Source organism: Clarias gariepinus, chromosome 6 (assembly GCF_024256425.1).
Source record: "Clarias gariepinus isolate MV-2021 ecotype Netherlands chromosome 6, CGAR_prim_01v2, whole genome shotgun sequence".
NCBI classification, from domain to species: domain Eukaryota; kingdom Metazoa; phylum Chordata; class Actinopteri; order Siluriformes; family Clariidae; genus Clarias; species Clarias gariepinus.
The window spans coordinates 19,310,576-19,328,814 of NC_071105.1; the positions used below are offsets into that span (position 1 = coordinate 19,310,576).

Sequence of the window (18,239 nt, forward strand, 5' to 3'; positions counted from 1 at the left end):
AACTTACTTAGTATTGGGGTTGTTTTAGTAGAAATGAAAAAAAAAGGGTTGTTCCTTACTGCTTGTGACAGAAAGCAAATAGATGTAGAAGGAAAATGTAGAAAAAATAAAGGAGGGAAAATAATGGGTGGAGAGAAAGGTTTAGCCTACTGTTAACCAAAAAAAAGTGAGGTAAGGAGAAAAACCACAAATCATGCCTGATATAAAAACTTCATTCTGTGATAAATGAGGCAATCAATGCTACTGTCATCTCATTAAAAGAGAGGTGTCTAGGAGACGAGAGAAATGGGAGATCAGAAATCCCTTCATTAGAAAAGAGTATTATAATGGTGTCTTGTGACCAGCTGTCAAGCTGAGGCGAGCAAGTGCTTTATAATGAACGGAGAAAAGGCCTGACTTATCACAGCAAAATGCAGGAGTATTGTTAATCACAGTAGTCACTTTCACTGAAAGTTATTGAATGTCAAAGAAGTGAGTTGACTTTTACGTTGGAAAAAATCCCGAGGGGAAAGAAAACTGAGACGATGTGAAGTGTCCATTGCAAAATTATAGAAATTCCTCTATTAGCCTATCTGTCATGTTGCTATCTACCACTGCTGATGTTGTTGCATTACACCATCCCACAGAAAGCCATTTTATTTTATCTTACTTATATACAGCAACCCACAAGAGGTGGTCTGAGTACAGTTCCCTTTAGGTCTTCGAGCTCATTCAAACTATAATGCTACAAAGAGGCTGTAACTCTGTCCAGGAAAAATTAAAAACGCCTCTTTAAATCGGAATTCCTACTCAGGGACTTGGGATGTCTTCTCCATACCACGTTCATCTAGTGGCATTTAATCAAGAAGACTGCATCAACAGTGAACAAAGTAGCACCTATTACCTTTAAATAAGTTAAATGCTGTATACTGATCAGCCATAACATTGCAACACAAAAGATTATGCCTAATATTGCGTAGATTCCCCTTTTGACCTCTTGGAGTTTGCTATGGTGTCTGGTACAATGATGTTAGCGGGGGATGATTTTGGTGCTATAGGTTGTGGCGTGGAGCCTGCGTGAATCATCTAGTTTTCTCTGACACCTTCCATGGGTGTCCAGTCGGATTAAGATCTTGGGAATTTGGAAGCCAGATAAACAACCTTGAACTCTTCACCTGCTAAGACCCATATTAGGAGGCTGTGATGCACTGTGATACCCCAGCCACTGGATGCAGTGCCGGTCCCAAGCCCCGGATAAAATGGGAGGGTTGCATCAGGAAGGGCATCTGGCGTAAAAACTTGTGCCAAGTTGCTGTGGTGCCCCCTTGCCGAAAGACCAACAACAACAAAATAATTAGATAAACTGCAAGTCGCCCTGGATAAAGGGGCGTAATGTACAGTAATGCATTTCTGGAATAGGAACGGATGGGTTGCTATGGGCATGTGTAAGCATTGGGTGTCCATGACCCTGTCGCCAGTTTGTTGGTGTATCGGTGTTATTCAATCCACTTGTCAATGGTTATAATGTTATGGCTCATCGATGTACATACAAGTATTTTCATTAGTACAGTAATTTAAGAAGATAAATATAAACCACTCAGCACAGTTTTTTTTTAAACTACGTGCAGCTCACGTGGACGGGTTACAAATTCTGTCATTCTAAACACAGCATTAGATCACTACAAAGAAGCATATTAATTATATAGTCCTTATCGTTTGCTGACTAATTAAGAAATCACATGAAACATCGTCTAAAATATTTAGGTGAAACAAGGTATGGAGTCCTGTTGCTGATGGAGAATTGCTTTTCACTTTCTTTATTCCAAACTGATTGGATATATTCTACAACTTTCCTAACAAGCAAAGGTGAGCACTGGAGTTGGTTAGCACTGGCGACAGGACCAAGATAGGTGTACAGAATGAAGACTAGACACATAATGATGCCAGCAGGCTATTCGGTTCCGGACAAGTTTTCTGAATTTCTTTTCTCGTGGATCTATTGCCTCAGCGGGGTTGCATCACTGTGCCAATACAGATAAAAGTGCTCTGTGTAAGGTCTCCCACAGCACTGATGCACTTCTACATTCGGTATAATGAAATTGAAATAGGCTCGAATGAGGATCAGTGTCTTGATTGCTACATTGCCAGGTTATTACCTCTCTCGCACTGGCGCACACACTTATCTGCACATCACTACCCCTCCACCCCTCCACCCCGCCACTCCTCAGTTCCTCCTCAGCAGCACTGGGTTCTACTGAACTTACAGTATGAAGCAAGTTAAATCTTTGCTGATTTTTTCCATCAGTGCTTCTAATGCTTTAACTGGATTGAAGAAATGATTCCCTATTAAAATTTGGTTTTTAATAATCTTCTTTTTGCTTAACTACAACCTTTAAAATACTGAGCATGCCTTTAGTCATGCTCTAACTCCATAAATGCACCATAAAATAGCAACTACAGTTTGACAGTAATTATGGCAAAAAGAATTACTTAATCGAAAAAAAAAAAAACTTCAACAAGAAGCTGAGCTTTCAAGTGGAACGAAAACTAGGAGGTCATGCGTATTTCTTGACAGAAGGAAACAGGCTAATTGCAGGCAAGTTGTTCAAGACTACCAGCAGGAGATATGAATGTTACTGTGTGTAACTGTGGGCGACCAGAATGTTCTGCATGACTGTAGGAGACTGAACTGTCTACTACTTCTGAGGGAATCTCCTGTCATAGCTTTCCTCCCTACTAGTCATCCATTTCTTTTGGTGTAAACACATTTTATACAATGGTGCATGAGGCACTAACTTGCTATCACATTCAAATGTGACGAATAAAACTGAGAAGCAAAATATTTGCACACACACATACACACACACATGTACATAAACACATAGATACAGAAAAGAGAGGCATATAAGGACTCCATCTCCCCCACACAAGTTATACAATCAGAAACATAGACTACCTTATGCAACAGAGCTAAACACACACACGCGCGCACACACACACACACACACACACACACCTACACAGAAACAACACACGCGCACACTCATACTTTATATTGCAGACATATATAGCACATAAACAGATATTGTCCTCTCTCTCTCTCTCTCTCTCTCTCTCTCTTTTACAGATGCAATTGTAATACTATGACCAGAGATGCACTACCTGTACTCCTATGCTAATTTATGCATCACTTTTAAACCTCCACAGAACCTGAAGGCAACTCTGCCCAAGCTCAATTGCCAACACTCCACTTATGTGACCTACTGCTCCTTAACTCATTCTATCTATTTCAATTCCGTAAACAGATTCTTAGTCATAGTGCAAGTGGGCTGGCAACCCCCCCACAACCAGGCCAATGTATATTGATAAAATAAGATCATTTCAGAAATGACCATCTTACAAGCTGAACTGCACTTTTTCAAAGCCAGTAACAAGCCTACAGTATAACTTTCCCTTTTAATGTTTTAATAAGCTTTGGGAGCTGGCTCATTATTGGAAGAAGGCTTACTGCATGAGATGTTCCTGCGTCAAAAATTACCATATTATTAAATTGACGTCAAAGTTTGAGTTTGAAACACAGCAGTTTCACTCACACTTAGCAGCACTTTTCCAGGATGGATAGGATGGGTAATGAGGGATCTACTCATTCACACATACTGTATACAGTTAGGCCGTTTACCCCACAGGGTGTTTTCCCACCTCATTTAGCAATCCTACAATCTTGCATATACAGTAGGAAGAGTGCTATAAAGTGCAAATCACTGGCTACACTTGATGGAGGTAGCATGTCATAGCCCTCTCACAGCAACTCTCACAGTTTGGGAGCTCAGCTTTGGTCTCTCCCCAGCAGTGGCATTGCTGTCTGAGGGCCTTTGTTGTTCCGTACCACAAACAGCAACCCTGCTGCAGCAAGTCCACACTGTGACTTTTAACTTTAGTGACTCAGCTGCTCTCTCGAAAAATGAAATATTTTGGCCTCCCAGCACTCATATGCATGTTTAACAAAAGAAAATGCATCTAAATCAAGTCTATATTTAAAAAAAAAAAAAGCAAGAAAAAGGAGATCATTTGTAGCCCGAAGCCCAAGAGAGAAAATTTGATCTTGGGAGTTAGAGATGGCATAATGTCTATCCCCTACCAATCAGGAGTGGCTCATGGGTTAAGGCATTGGACTACGATTCGGAAGGTCCCAGGTTCAAATTCCACGATCACCAAGTTGTCCCTGTTGGGCCCTTGAGCAAGGCCCTTAACTGCTCAGATGTATAATGAAATAAAAATGTAAGTTGCTCTGGATGAGGGTGTCTGCCAAATGCCCAAAATGTAAATGGTGTGTCTGTGCACTTCTGTAATTACACCGCCTGCAGAACTGCTGGTTGACCATGGGGTTTCGATGCCACTGTGCTGAGCCTCTTCACCACACTCTGGTGAGTTTTTTAGTGTACTACAAACAATAGCTAATTAAACCGTGCGGATCTAGTTGGAGGCGAAGCTAACAGATGAGGAACAACAGTTACTTTGACTAAAATTAATAATTAATTAACCATTTTTAATTAGTAATTTTACCATTCCCTGTTATCACTTACAGCAGCTATGCTCCCTAGCAACTCTCTTTTGCCTTTTTGTAAACTTAAGATAGACAGCCCTGCTTGTTGTGTTACAGTCAAACAGGAAAGTGTATAGTTTCTTGGTTCCTGTCCTGAATACTTTGCAGTGACAAAGCACTGACACCTGGAACCATAAATGTTAAATAAGCTCCTTACAGAAGGCTCTGCCATGTCAACAATTCTACATTTTTCTATGTTAAATTTCAACAATTTTTTTTTTGGTTTAACAAGAGTCTGCAGCAGGAGCATGGGGAAATGAGCAATTCATGATGGTACACGTTGCATGTCTGCAAGCTGTTTTTGCTTTGGTATTTCTCTGAAACTTATGTGTATGTGAATATGTGTAGTGGGTGTGGTAACAAATGTGGTATATAGCTTAACTTTGCTTGGACAGTGTGCTTTTTTTCTTGTTCAGCCGAGATTCTTTGCAAAGTCTCTCAAAGAAGCTGAACCTCACAGCCAACTATCGAACAGTTATGATCACAATGGACATCTCAAAATGAAACATACCATCATCAAATTTCAAGTATAACATTATAATTGATTTGCTTAAAGCAAAAACTATTCATGGTTAAAACAAATTTTGAAAAGATAAAAAAGACTTTTAATGTTCTAAATAATGAGACGAATTAAGCAGGAATCTAGACCAACAGATGAAACAGATACAACAGGACACATACAGAAATAGAAATATATACCTCAATAACAACCACCTGTGCTTCCCCTATTTTAAAAACCACCAGCTGCCACTGGTCTGCCTTGTAACTCCAACTCAGTGATTAAGCTGCCAGTATACAGGCTTTTAACTGTCATAACAAAACAATAAGAAGTGCTTTTCTAACAAAGTGCCTTTGTTGCTAATAACAAAATAATAAGGCTTTTGCTGAAAGCAAGTATTGTTTTAGTCATTTCACAGCATCGGGACTGGAAGCAACTGTAATTAGATGCACTGCACTGACTCTGACACCAGGTTCTAAGCACAAAGTGACTGGTCCCCTTATACATTTTTTCGAAAAAAAAAAAAAAAAAAACAGAATGAAATGACAGGCTTGTCCCTGTAGGATTACGACCTCCAACATTCCTCAGGGATGGCCATAGAGTCTGTAGTTACCACGGCAACAGGAAGATCCTGAAATACTGGCCTGTGGTATGTGCCATGGAAACAGTGGAGTAAATATTTTAATAGAATAAAAATAAGCAGGATAATATTATCAGCAGGAACTAAGCTTACATTATCTTTTACATTTCCCTTTTAGGATCTATCTGTCTGTCTGTCAATCTGTCTGTCTGTCTATATATTTATCTATCTATCTATCTATCTATCTATTTATCTATTACATGTTAATTCAGTGGCATTCAAATGAGTCAACAACAATTCAATTGAGATTCAAAGCATAAATAATGCATTAAGAACAGTGTGTGTGTGTGTGTGTATGTGTGTGTGTGTTAAAGTAGGCATGTTTTTATATTTTAAGTTTCTACAAGGATGGGAATATTGACCTTGTGGGACTGTGCCATAGGAAAAAGTGCTTTGTGTACAAAACAGCGGCAAATAAATAAATAAGAAAGGAAGCAAACAAGCAAGATGAGATTAAAATTTGAGTTAAATTTAGGTGCAGGTATAGCATTATAGGTGCAGTAAGGGATCATATTCTAATAAAAAACATTTTGATTCATACACATTCACATCCCATACAAACTTAAATAGTTCTTTTGATTGTGTAAAGCTGCTTTGCGACAATAACAATTGTTAAAAGTGCTATACAAATAAAATTGAATTGAATTGAAAATTGAATCCCTTCTCAGACCGCTAGCTGGCGAAAGTCACGCTGTCTACGCGCTGACCTGAGAAACAAATACTCGTATTCTACCCAAACCATAAAACACTGCTCCAGCCAATCAGCAATAGGGGAGAACCGTGTGTTCTGGTGTCTTTCCATCATGGACATTATTGACTTTTTCTGCGATTTGTGCTGCATTGGCTTTTCTGTGTGATTGGATTGAACAGGCTGGCCTTTGGTTCCTGCAGGCAAGTTGAGCCTTGACCCTCCAAACGTCCCAGATCCCAATCAGATCAAGTGCCCATTGGATGCACCCATCAAACATGTCCGATCCACGGAAGCACAAAGGGTACCCAAAAAGTAGGTGGTTTCAAAGTTAACAGTGTTAATGTTATGTTTGGTTGAAATGACAATAAAAATCCATTTCAATTTGGGTTTTTATGAATATTGCCTATGTGCGCACACTTGCTTGCATGACAATGTTTTGTTTGCTTCAGCTATGAGAGAGTCTTCCACTGCTACTTCGGCTGCTTTCACAGTGCGTGTCCATGAGTTTAGGGGCAAAGCTTTAGTGGAAGCACTGACGTGATGTCAGGTCAGTTGTATTTGTTTGGCTGTTGAGTTCAAATATCATCTTTGTTTCTCCAGGATCAGTTATTGCACCTTTAATTAACTGCACTATGTCAGTGCACAATCCTCGAGGACACTAAGACAAACACCCTGTGTGGACATATCTGTGTATTTGTGTGTTAGGTACTATGTAATAGCATCTTTTACAAAATAAAAGATAAAAAAATGTATGAATTGGGTATAACTTTTTTTGGGCTGGAGTATTGCACAAGACGGTGAAAATATAACTTACAAAAATTGTCTGTGTGTGTGTGTCTGTGTGTGGGCATGGGCATTTCTGAAGGCATTTCATATTTGGGGTCAGATGCTGATTCGATTTCTCAGACTGATGAGGCTGTGACAGGAACAGAGGTATACAGCTTAGTGTTCCAATACAAAACTCTCCCTGTGTCCTCCTTTTTTTTCCCGATATAAATCATACTCTCTGTCCATCTATCTGGGTAGGGTGACAAGGATCCTAAAAGGAAGAGTGACATTACTGAAAGCTCATTCAATTATACCACAGGAACAACAAAACCAGGGAGTGAATGACTGAGTAAGAGAGACAAATGTCACATAGCAGTTTTTTCTCCAGTTCGCTTTCAATTAGTCACTGACAAGCAACTGCAGTTTGTGCCTTTCACAGCCAAGCACACCCAAAACCTGGACAATAACACAGACTTTGTGACATGTTCTTTACAGGATACGAGATATGCTTGAACCAATTTAAAAAAGAGTTAAAGCATAAACGAACAAACAATCCATTATAATGGCATGAAAAGTATTTCACTTTTAAGCATCGTTCTTCCTGAGTGAATTGATTGACCTGAATCGCACCAATTAACCGAGCATCCTCAGGTCGTACCTGTGCACCAGGTTTAGCAGACACATGATTCGAGTGCTCATCTACAAAGCTAATACTTTCGCTCAAGCACCGGAAATAACTGCATAATCATATCTGGAGGCTAATGTTTCTCAGAGGAAGAAATCAGCAAGATAGAGAAAGTCTGTTTCACAATTTCCTAGTCAGGCCAGATAGCACCTGAATCACGCTGCAGAAGCAAGGGTCTGCTTGTAAGGAGAGGAACCGAGTCATACACTTCAGCAAATACTTCAGCCTTTAACACGCAATCAGCGACGCTCTAAAAGAGATTCTTAACAAGAGGCAGACATTCTCTCTCTCTCTCTCTCACACACACACACACTCTTCAAATGTTTCCACACCGATCACTGGACAGGTAAAGCTCATAACATGATGGATGATACCTTTTGTAAAATCCAAAGAATTGATAATACAGTATATGTTTGTTTTTCTGTCCAATGAGTAATGAAGCCATAATACTGATTAAATGTATAAAAAGTTTACCATTATTCATAAATATTTAAATGCCACACAGTAAAATGTGTTGTTTTGTATAGCAATAGATGAAAGAAATATGAGGTGTCATTTCTAAAACAATTAGCTTTGATCCTAAATTTCATAGGTTTGAAGGAAGAAAATAACAACATAAAACTCATAAAATTGTCATTCTCTATTATACTACTATTTATCCGACGCAAACTGAATAAATTGTCTGTGCCATTGGGGAATGGTATAGTCATGCTAGTAACACACGTCACTGAGATGTATAATCACTCAAGGAACCCAAGATGATGATGAAGATTGGGATCACTTGCAAATTCTTTTGTTTTTTGTTAAGTGATTTATTTTCTACATTCTACAACAATACAATTTTAAAACTATGACATAACACATACAAAATAAAGTAATTACAGACAGTTGTTATTCTAAGACACAGAGATCAGCCTTTCTGGAATAGTTCTTGCAAGAACAGTATTGTCAAGTGTATTTGCAAAAACCCATCAAGGACCGTGAGGAAACTGGCTCTCATGAAGATCATCCCAGGAAAGCAAGAACAAAACTTACCACTGCAAGGGAGAAGTTTATTTACAGTTATCAGCCACAGAAATCACCAATTAAAAGCACCTCAGGTTAGAGCTGTTATGAAGGCTTTACAGTTCATGAAAAGCAGACACAGCTCAATATCAACTGTTTAAAGGAGATTATTGCATATTTTGAATGCCTTCAGCATTGTTTTACAATAAAAATCAAGAACGACCATGGAGTTGGAAAGTGATCCCAAACTTTTGAGCAGTAGTGTATATCCTTCAAAAACATACAACATTAAAATTGGCACATCAGAGAAATACAAATGGGAAACTCAGATGAGTGTAAGGGGTGAAATGTACATAACTTAATAAGTAAACAAACACTGATCACAGCAAATCAAATCTTCCAACAACTGTTAGAATTTTTCTGCCATGATGATTAATGGCTTATGTGTTGCTACCAAGTAGAGTTTTTTTGGCCATGAAGCATTCAGGAATACTATTTTTCATGCATGGATTTTTTTTAGGAAATGTTCACTTTTAGGAAATTGCATTGCCACTGACAAGCCCCATTATACAGTAATATTAGGAGCAATCATGAGCTGTGTGGCATAAATATAACAGTAATAGAGCTTGAAGTTCTCTCACAACTGCAGCTACACAATGCATGATGTAATTTTTATAAGTATCAAAAGTTGCCTCAAGTAAATTATTTTTACAAAGCAATAACTCAAGCTGATTTAATATACAGAGCTGTCCGTTTTTTAGGTATACCTGCCTTGTATCAACTTGATAATGTTACTGCTATACTAGAAATAATATCTAGCAATATCTAGAATTTAGTGATATTCAATGTGATGAAACATCCCTGAGTCATCTCCAGTTATCACCTATATTACAGCAGCTATAAGTAGATGTCTACTCCCTAGCCACTCTCTTTTGCTCTTTCGTAAACTTAGGACAAATACTGGAGATGACTCAGGGATGTTCCATCACATTGAATATCACTAAATTCTAGATATTGCTAGATATTATTCCTAGTATAGCAGTAACATTATCAAGTTCATTATTGAGTTCAATTAAGGAAATTCTATAGTTTCTTGGTTCCTGTCCTGCAGCAGTGTGCTATGGGCATGTGACACCTTTTTTTCACTGAAGGCTGGAGTAGAGGATTGATGAGAGCTGTGTATAATAACTGTAAAGATCTAACAGGATCTGCTGTTTACATTCAAAGTGCATCTATAAGTATCTATAGAAGCAATCCAGAGAACCATTTCGTAGTTAATAGTAGATAGCTCTTGTTGCCATAGAGAATCAACAGCTTAGTATTAGTTTTATTAAAGCCATATTTGAGACAGACTGCCAACAAATCAAGAATAAAAGTAAACCTGCTCTTCATCTTTTCTTACAGGAATTGAAATGTCTCAAGGAAGACAAAATATGAGTATTTTTGAATGTAGTTAGAATAAGGAGCAAGCAAGCGAGTCGACGAGCGAGTGAGAGAGAGAGTGAGAGAGAGAGAGAGAGAGAGAGAGAGAGAGAGAGAGCGTATCTTCTTTAAAGTAATCAGTCATGCTGGAAAATTTCTTCACCATAAGATTAAGCACTTCTATTTATAGTTGTTCTGTTTATTTACTACAAAGGATTTAAATACATGCAAGCTAGTTATTAATTTTGAATTCTTCATTAATTATCAAGTGGCAAGCGCATAAGTTGTACATTTGTACATTATAAATTCCTTTTTTTTTCTTTTTTTTTTTAGGAAATATTCCGAATCTTTTATTCTGAATTTCAAATATATGAGAGTTTCGCTTTTTGAAACACATTCTAAGAAAAAACATATTTTTTAAGATATTTAGTTTTTTAGATGCAATATATATATAAACAAACAGGTTTCCATCTTTACGCGCGTCGGTCCTCTAATAGTCAAACCACATAGGTGAGATAGGGTATAACGGATTAAATTTTCAAAAAAATAAGTACTTAAATGGCGGACCTAACTCGTTAGATTACTTGTTACATCAAAAAAGTAATCCGAGTATTCTAACGCATTACACAGTACACCCAACACTGCTCATTTCTTTCTTTTCATCACTGTCTGTGAAGCAAGTCTCTTGAGAGCAGGGTTTTGTCAGTAGCCCACCCATCCATCCTGATTATCCCATCAAACCAAAATAGCTCTCGACAGCATCATCCTCTTAGCACAACCATGTCCCCCTCTCCATCCCCCATCAGCCCACATTCACGTGCCCACATCTTCCTTCTCTAGTAGCGGGGGACTAAGCAAATATACAGTACTGACAGACCACTTTATCAGAAAAACCATACTAATACTGGGTAGGGCCTCCCAGAACAGCCTCAACTCTTTATGCATTGAATGTAGCAGCATGTTGAAGATTTTCTGAAGAGATTCTGGTCCCAGTAAACACAGTTGCATCACATAATTGCTGCAGATCTGTCAGCCACACATTCATGCTGGGTAAACTCTTGTTCAGCTACATCTTTAAGACCATATTCATGGAAGCAGTTTCAGATTACTTGTGTTTTTGAGACATGATGAATTACCATGCTGGATATAAACACTTATGGCTATAAAAAGAAGCACATGGTCAACAAAAATACAGCCTGTATCATTCAAACAAGGCTTGATTGGTATGAAGAGGCTTAACATGCCAAGAAAACATTTTCTCCATCATTACACCACCATAAGAAACCCAACCTGTGCACACAAGGCAAGTTGGGTTCATGGATTCATGGTGTTCATGACAACTTCTCATCTTACCATCTGAATGTTACGGCAGAAATAGATGTTTTCTATTTCAGATGTTATCTAGTCTTCAACTGTCCAGTTTCTGCAAGTTAGATCACACTGTGGCCTCGGTATTGTTTTTGGCTGACAGGAGTGGAGGCCGATTTGGTCTTCTGCTGTCCCATCTTCCATTGACACCCAGTTGTAGAGAGTAGCTGATCAAGTTCCTGTAGACTTCCTTTTAGTTCTTGCGCTTGCCAGTGCATTCTCCTTTGACCTCTCTCATCGAAAGAGGCATATCTGCCTGCATACCTTTTACTCCCTATGTGTTGTACACTTAAAAATACCGGATATAATTTAAAAAAAAAGTTAATTCCTAACAAGCAAGCCATACGTTACCCATAGTTGACATAGGTACATGTAGGCAAGGACTAACTCCCTAAAGTGCACTGAATAGTGTGACCTTAATTAAAAACTGTCTGTAGAGGTGGTCAGCCCGATGCCCCTTGAAACAATGCATGAACAACGCGGGAGCAAACTTGATGAAAATTTGAAGGCGTGAGATGAAGGCTTGAAGGCATGAGACCCTGAGGCAAAGGCTTGAGTCTAGGAACAGACAGGATACAAATCCCATGGTCATTGGTCCATAATACGCAGTTACCAGTCCTGAGTACCGATGGCATTATGCTCAGTCAGGCAGGCTGGTACTCAACTTTACTGATAAGAAGTTGATTAGATTCTGGTTAAGAAAACCCACAGGTGCTTGCAAACAGGCAGAGTCTAAAACCCTCCTTATTAGTGTACACAAGAAACCAGAACCACCAGCAAGGAGCAAACAGGAAACTTAACAGGAACAGGTTCGGAGAGATACCAGCAACCAATTTAGCTCCGCTTCCATGAATTTAAAAACAAGCAGTTGGATAGAAAGCCAAGACAGTTCAAAGACTGACCGGAGCAAACTGAAGTAAGACAACAGCTAACAATCTAACACAATAAGAGCTAACAAAGTACAGGTGTAGCTTGTAAAGAGAGAACCTATTTAAGCAGGAGTGCTCTAAAGAAACCAAAATATTACTTCAGACTGGGAGCCAGGTACATGACATTCCTGTCAATTTCAGTCCTAAAACTATTTGAGTGACTGCAGTCAAATGTCATCATGGTGAAACTTCTCATAAATTGGAACACTTTTTATAAATCACACCATCATCAGTTATTACATGAATCTTAAAATTCTAAAGAGTGTTTTGCATAAAAATCCTACAACATCAGTATGTTTCTGAAATACTTCGACCAGTTTGATTGGCACCAACCTCCATGCCTTGGTCAAAGTCACTGAAAGCACATTTTCCTCAATCTGATGTCTGATGCGAACCTTAACTAAAGCTCTTGGCCTGTATCGGTAGGCTTGTTAGCATATTTTTCTATGAACAGCATCTCAAACACCCTCTACTCTGTCCCTCAGTGCAAAAAATGCCACAGGGCCAACACTGATGACCAGATATTAATTGGGTGCTGGATCATTCTCAGCACAGCAGTGACATTAAAATTTGTGTGGGTGTTACACTCTTACTTCAGGTACAGCTGGCATACAGTGGGTTTTAAACACTGTGTACTCATACTAGCCATTTTATTGGACACTTCTTCCTTGTTAGTCCACCTTGTAGGTGTGCAGTTAGACACTACAGCCTACACTCCTATTTCCTATGCTCGGTTAGTGTTCATTGTCCATTGCCATTCACCAGTGTCAGCTTCTGACCACAGAATTGCTTTTGGATAGATATTTTTGTCTAGTAGACTTTTACTGTTTTCAACATAGCAGTTTCACTGGGGTGATTTAAAATTTGCATGCATTTATACAATGCATACATGATAACATTCACTAACATGGCACTAGCAAGTTAGTGCTAATGCTATGCTGTGACTGGTTAACTATCCAGTTGCACACTGGTTAGCTGAAAAGGATAGTGGGTAGCAGATGGGCCACAGCCATTAATTGTATCCTTACTCAGTGACATTTATGGCCCATTATTTCTTCCTTATGTTCTTACTGCTAATACACTTCAGGTCTCTAATCGTACATTGCAAAGTCTGGTATTTCCCTCAGACGGCATTTTTGAGCTAGGAAATTTTGTGTTGATTTGCTAGGTTAAAACACTGGTTATAAAGGAGAGTTTTTGTCTCCTTTATAACCAGTGACTGCAAATTCTCCTTTTTTTATTTTTAATAACTGTTAAACATGGATCAAAACTTCTGTACTGTTATAGCAGATGTATTTGGTAAAATGGCAAGTTACTACAATTAAATTCATAAATAAATGTGTGTGCATAATTTATCAGGCATTCCAAGCTTTTAAAAGGCATATGCAATATACTGTAGTGCATGATAAACTAAAATTCACTTTTCTTTTCATTCCTAGGTATGACCTCTATATTTACCTATATACAGTATATGTGAAGTACAATTAACTGTAAGTAGTTATAAATAATATCATGGACACTTTAGTGATGTTTGCCTGTTATGTTCTTTAGATGTTTAAGAGATTTGTGTCAGTCATTGTGCCTTTAGGCATCTTTCTCACATGTGCATTTATGCAGAGAGCTTTAAGATTAACACCAGCCTGAATGATAAACTCACAACATGACACAGACCAGTGCTTCTATCATGATGTATGTGTTTGTGTGCTGAAGCTACATTCACTACTGTCTATGCAAAATAAGGGAATACATTCACATAGAGTACTTTTAGAAAATGAAGAAATCCACTATCCAAAGAATCCTTGACAAATGCTCAAGAAGTGTTTTTATATATTGAACATGACTCTGAGTGGTTGATGATCGATGAGAAACAAATATGCGTAAATCATTGGTAAAGCTGTTTTATTTGAACATATCAGGTCGTACAGTTAATTGAGTCTGTGAACGAATGTTGCAGGTTGCAAATGTCGTGTCAATATTTATCTTATTAAATACTTTATTAAATGAAATGTGATTTTAATATACATTTTTATTAGGCAAATTCAGTGTGGATACCCCCTTTAATATAGGTGTGTCTGTCTGTGTGTGTGCGCGTGTGCATGTGTGTGTATGTGTGAGTGTGTGTATGTGAAAACACAAAAATGGAGGACATCTGTGGGTGGCAAGTAAAGGCTTTTCAAGCTAATTATCTATTTGGACAAAGATCAAACACCTCACAGTGGGAAATTCATGCTCAAACAGGTACCTCTTTGCTATTCGAACTCTCTCTCTGTTGGGGACTGATTGAAAAAAAAAAAAAAAAACAGAAGACTAAGTGAATACCAGAACATGGGCAGAAAATGTTGACAACTAACAATTCCAGTGCTTTTATTCCAGTTCCAAAACCAGTGTTGCTATGATGCGTCAACACATGAATAACATGTTGACAGACTTAAGTCGTGTGCATAGTTAGATACAGTATTATAATTATATATAATTATGTACATCAAGTCCACAATCCAGTCCTTGTTAAATAAATAAAATACCACAAACACAATGTCTTCTCAATACTACGGCTGAGTTAAATGCTAAAAACATAACAGGGTAACACAAAAGAAAATGCATAATTAAACCATGAGGAAAGTTTGGGATACTAATACTGATTTAATGTTTTTGCATACATGTTTGTTACTCTTATTTGGGCTAAATGTGTAACTAGACTTACGGACATGCATGCAACGGTAAGATTGTTATCGGAATCCACTTCAAACTCCACCTCCCATAACTATCACATCATGATATGTAAACTCACTCTGGACTAAAGCACATTGCATTTTGTCCACTTGAATTGCTGCTAACATCCTATTTGTTGGCTCACTGACTCATTGCCTTGCTCTGTTTTTGATTCTGTGATTTAGATTTGTTTGCTTATGCCATTTTTATAAAAAACATGCATTAGTATTCGTCTCAGCGTCTCTTAACTTACAGACACTTCCCTATGGATGCGGCAGAAAGGGCAAACTATCATGGCTGCCCAGCTGGGACAATTTGGTCGGCATTAGGAGGAGATAAATGCCAAACTCGACATGCTCACCAATGGTGTCTGCTCTTCCTTGATATAATCTTAAACTTCAGCCATAACTTCTACACACCAACAAGTATATTAAAGGAATATTCTCTAAAGCCTATTTTCTTCCAAGAATCTGCCCACCAGTAAGGCTCTACACTGGCCAGTGAGCTACTGGCTTCCTACAATCAATTTGTTATATCGCTCAGGTGGTACGTACCAAAGATGGTAAAGAAATCAGAGAGCAACTTCTTACAGTGTAACAGAGGAGAAGAAAATGCATATGGCCTTGAGTTCTGAACGCTAGAGGTTGGAAAGATATTTGTATTTGGATCTTGCATCCAGTGGGTGAAAAGACCTTGCATAGGTCATCCAGGAGTATTCATGCAGTGTTAATCTGTAAAACAACCCACTCTCCCTCACCTCTTGACAAGATATGATGAGCAAATAGCCCTAATTTCACTTACTGCCCGGGCCATCCACCTTAACCTCCTCATTCATAACCACTAGGTCCAAAAGCTAGCAATGAACCCAGTACCTAATGCTGATAATATATGACCAACCAGATCACTTAGTGGTACAATGCATTTCCTAAAACAAAGTTATCACTCAAGTATTTTTTTTCAGAGGGCCTACTATCACCTCATGGTGAGTCCTTTTTAGTTTCTGTCTGATACAATTTTCACATTGGACATTCAGATAAAACATGTAGACTCCACAGGTTGTGGTATAGTTAAAAGCACAAAACATTTATTAAATTCCAGTTTCTAGAGCTTAGCAGGATAATAACCAAAGCTCCACAAAACACAATAAGAAATTATATACTGTATCTCCTCAGCTTTGCTTTAATACCCGACTCCCCTTGTCTTCCTAACAATACAGCCAAAACCCAGATTTCTTAAAGTAGCAAAACTCAACATGGCGGCACCTGAAAATTTTTCAACATACAATTTTTGAACAAAGCAAACAATATTAACAAAGCAAAAGAAATATTGAAGTATTGACCTGTTTATAGACGAAAATGTAGGATACTAATTAACACAAAAATGCTAGCAAATCAAAGATATTTTTTAGCCCAGTATTTCCAAATACTTGCCATATCATGCCATATTTCCATCTATGGCGCTTAAAATGCCCTTTTTAAATGACCACCATAGTTTATTTTGCTTCTTCTGAGAAATCATACAGAGGACCATTCATTACATTCTTCATTGCAGGCCCATTGTTAACAGATACTATGAGTATATTATGCATGGGATCCTGTTGCCTGCGTCTGATTTAATTCAAGATTTTTTTTTCTAGGGAGCCTTCACATCACTGCAAAACTTTAAGCTGTACCTTAGTAGACACAAAAGCGGTACTTATTTCCAGTTGCTATTTCTTTGGGCATTACTTCAAATTAACTTTTTCTGCCTTAACCTTTAGCTCCTGTTCTAACACTAGGGTTTGCTTTAATGCCACCACCTTGGCTAATAAAAGCTGCTGTTTCTAATTCTGCCTTAAAGTGTGCAAAAGAAGTTGAAGATGCTACTGAACACAGATGAACTTTTATTTAATTTTCCCAGCCCCCCAGATTTCTTAGCCACATATATATTTCTGGAGGACACACATCCTTACTACAGTAACATTTGTTTTTTTCTCAACGTGCTAATAGACATTTTTAATCCAATGAGCAACATTTCCAGCAAATTCTCTAAATGATTTAGCCTTGTGTTTAACCCAGCCTTTATCACTGTTCATGTATTTTTTCTTATGCAACCTTGTGCAACAGACCTTTAACAGTAATATTTGCATCACAAAACTTGACAAAATGAACTCTGCCATCAGTTTGGGTCCCACCACCTCCACATTGAATCGTCATTCTTTAAATATATTATATAATTATTTTTTTGTTAGCTTACTTTACTTACCCTTTCTTGCACTTACCTGCTTTTCCAAAGCGTCCTCTATGGCCTTGGGGGTTGGTTTTACCTGCTGCAGTCTCACTGCATATGAATCAGCCTCCTCTTCCATACATCTTGAAGATTCAATTGTTAGTTGCTTTTAGTATAGATAACAGGATCCTCAATGCCTTCTAAAACACTACAAACACCTATAACCAATTTCTCATTGACGCATATTTAGTGACTTAATATTAAAAGATGTCCCTCACATACAGCTTTCTTTTTCTAAAACTTTTGGTGCAAACAGTCCACAGCGGGATGCACCTCCATGACCTCCAAATGTTCTGGTATTATGAAACTATAATAAAATTGTCCATCTACCATGGGTTTCACTGTTTAGTAGGTCATGACTATGATTGTGGCATGGAGCTTCTACAGGACCTGGCATGTTGGCAATCTCATATTAACTTTGAGCAATCTCATATTAACTTTCCCTAGCAGAACAACAAAAATTGAGAATTTTTAAGAAATGTTGCACCAAGGTTACATAATTCCCTCAATCTTTCTATTTGCTAGGTTCTTCTTTGTGGAGAACAAGGGAGGAAATATCAGCCCTTGTATTGACTATTGGGGACTAAACCAAATTACAGTTAAGTACAGTTATCCTCGTTGTCTGGTAGAGAGCATTGGTGGTTCTGTGGTAGAATCTCTGCCTGCCACATAA

The 18,239-nt window shown here is 38.1% G+C and overlaps 1 protein-coding gene across 1 annotated transcript in view; it reads right to left on the minus strand.

Moving 5' to 3' along the window:
• The window catches only part of LOC128527037 (copine-9-like), a 100,168-nt gene that overhangs the window by 32,060 nt on the left and 49,869 nt on the right, over window positions 1-18,239 (minus strand). The gene's annotated exons all lie outside the window — the stretch shown is intronic.